Here is a 3575-nt window from a genome sequence, read left to right on the forward strand (position 1 = left end):
TAAAAGCACAAAGCAAGTAGCATTCGAGCATTTAGTAACCATAATCACGAATATCCTACTCAGGACATCATATTCTTGACTAATCAGTACTAGCATACAGTTCAAAAAGCTCATACAGCAGGCATATAAGGCATCTTTCCTGGATCCTTAGCCCTAACTAGTATGCAGTTCTCATACACATATAACAGGCATACAAGGCATCATTCCTAGATCCTTAGCCCTAATCTAGCATGCAATTCACATAATCGTAACATAACAAACTTGTACGGGTATTTTGGGATAGCTTAGTTGAGCTCAGCTGATTGCATGCACCACACTCTTTTTCTCTTTTCTAAAATCCTTTTTATAAAAATGGCTTTCTTTTGAAAATTTTATTTCAAGTCCTCAATTTGAGTCCATACATACCCGAGAGTATGCCGAATCTCTCAAACCAAGGCTCTAATACCAACTTGTAAGTTTAATTTGTACACAAGATTGGATTTGGGGTAGCATAAGAGACACAATCAATTATGAAAAAGATTGGGAAGAAAATCAACAAATTGACAAAGGTAATTATTTATTATCTTAATGATTGTAAATTTAATATCTTTTCCTTTTAATACTAACATTATTTGATTTTTTTATATAGATTTGAGGAAGATGATGTAGTGAAGGTGCAAGAAGAACGAGTATATTTTTGAATGTCTTTTGGAACTTGACATGTTATTATTTTCATAATATGTAATGGTTTTCTATGTTTTCTAGATTTAAGACGTGAGTTTTTTGGTAAATGCAAAATACATGCATATACATTGTTATGATGTTATCAAGTAATTTAAATGGTTGACTTTGGTTGTTATTATTTCATCAGAATGCATTCATGTAAACTTTTCTTTATCTTTCGATTTTGGCTTATTTCTAGTGTTCTAATTTACAAATCTTCCATCTAAAACAATGAGTAAAAAATCTAGTCTATGTATTAAACTCTTTTTTAATTCTATTATGAGATTCAACATTTAAACTAAGATTTGTAAGTATTTGTTTTTTTAACATCTTATTAGATTAGATTAAAATTGTTAAGCCTTGATATTTCAAGTATTATTGACTAAAAAACATCAATGTTCAAAGTTTCAACACGACAAATTTCTTTTATTAAATTTATTTTTAGGTACCATTTAAAACTAAAAAAAAAAATTGGGTAATACCCGAATTACCCAAACCCGACCCACTACCCGAATTACCTGAATTTATTTTGGGTCGGGTAACGGGTATTTTTCTTAACATGAAAAACCCAAATCACCCGACCCGAATTCCTAGAAACCTGAATTTATTTTGGGTCGATTAACGGGTATTTTTCTTAACTCGCCAAGTTCCATAAATCAGAAACCCTCAAATCGCAATCCAACTCGTCGAGTTTCTCCTATCAGCAGAATCAGGACTTTCCCACTCCACTCATTGGGTCCGTCTGGAACTCTTTGAGTCTTTCCTCGTACAGGGTCGGGGCATTTCGACCCAACTCATCAAGTTCTTCAGTTTGATAAGCTATCTTAATAGATTAGGCTCCTATCCTTCGGATCTAAGCTTCATACTTCGTGTGTGTATATATATATATATATATATATATATATATATATATATATACATACATACATATATATATATATATATATATATATATATATACATAATGAAAATGTCCTTTTAAGGCTAAAGCTTCCAACTTTACCTGTAAATACCCTTCCTTAATGGGTTTAGCTCAAACCCTTACTCTTTAAGACTTAAATCTTGATCTAAAAGCCATTAATACTTCAAGCTAAGGCATAAAAATTGAGATCTAGACCCTAGACACTACATGAACACGTAAAGTCTCTGACTTTCTCCCCATGCATGGCCTTTTGGAGCTTAAAAGGCCAAAATGACATCCTAAATCTTGCATGGGGCTCCAATGGCCATAAAGTTTGCACCTTTATGCTATGAAATCCCTTTAAGGTCCGAGATCTGGAAGTATACTCACTTTTGACGTCCATTTCCCAAGGATCAAGATATTTGGACCAAAATCCCGATAAAAGTGAAAATGAAGAGATCTATGAAATCATTAAGCAAGTTTGAGACTTCCTTAACAAAAAGTGAAGAGGATGGGATGAAGTTTTTGGATCTACTCACTCCTTCTTGAGTCATCAAGCTTCTTCTTCTTCCACAAGCTTCAAATACACAAGTTTTCTCTCAATAATGGCTCACAAGCTCACACAAGGCATTAGGGTTTCGAGATTTAGGTTTTGGGAACTGGAGGCTGTAAAAGAGGCCAACCTTTAGAGGTTAAAGTGTTTAAATAGGGTGCAAAATCCAAAAAATTAGGGTTTCACTCTGCTAGTCCTACTCCTCGAGTTGAGTCTCTCAACTCGTCGAGTAGACCTTACAACCTGCGTCCAATTCCATTCCTACTCGACAAGTTTGGCGCCTCCAACTCGTCGAGTTTCTATTCAAAAGCTAATAAATCTTTACTTAAATACATAATAGGAACTAGGCGTTACAATGTTAAATTGTTAAATAACATTTTTATCAAATGGATTTATTGTATTTCACATAAATGATAATATATATGTCATAGTTGTAAATCACATGATATAAACTCTTGAACTTTACCCTCCAAAACGAAATAATGTTAAAAGTTTCCTTTTTTTAGAATATAACGCATGATTCACAAGTCAAACTTTGACTTGCATACTCACATTAATTTATATGAAACAGTCGATTAATCCTTTCTTTTACTTATAAGGAAAAACGAATTAAGAAAACAATATGATAGTCAAAATCTCTTCCTTTTTTTCATTTGAAGAAGTGTAAAATTAAAAACAAGAGCAATATAAATGATATTATGGTGAGAGGGTAAGAAAGAGGCATAAGTTTAGAACATAGTCAGATGTTGAAGATGAAGTAATTTAGAAGGTAAGGTAATATGGTCCATTTATTTCATTTTTTAATTTTAATGATGTTAAATTATGAAAAATGAATATAAAATACAAAAAAAAAACAAATTTGTCAAAAGGACACTAGAGAAAGTCAAACAGAGAGCTAAGTTATTTGTTATTCTAGATTCTCATTTGACTATTTGATTTAAATTTTGTTGCTATTCTTATTTACAGTTTGCTGTCAAAAGTTATTTGTTATTCTAGATTCTCATTTGACTTTATTGTTAATTAGTGTTTTAACTCGTTGGTAATTAATTAGTGATTGTCATGCTCTGTTGTTTTATAAAGGCTTGTTTTATAATTATGTTGTGTTGTTTTATAAATTTTTGTTTTATAATTGATAGTTTGTCATGTTATTATCGCATAGACACAATCCCAGAACACTAGCTAGTTTTTCATGAACCCTTTCAATGGATATTTACCTTGGAATTAACAGTTTTTCTATTTATCAAAAATTTTCATGATTTTTATGTTTTTTAACAATTTTTTTTGTTTTTCTGTTTTAGATGTCAAATACGGATGACTATATTGAAGTGGAAGATGAGACGATTGAAGTTGAAAACCCAACCAATGATCAAGTTCCACAAGAAAAAAAGAAAAAAAACTAAAGAATTCAACCCAAGATCG

The sequence above is a fragment of the Lactuca serriola genome, chromosome 6 (genome assembly GCF_051521515.1).
Source record: "Lactuca serriola cultivar US96UC23 chromosome 6, Lser_US96UC23_V15, whole genome shotgun sequence".
NCBI lineage: Eukaryota > Viridiplantae > Streptophyta > Magnoliopsida > Asterales > Asteraceae > Lactuca > Lactuca serriola.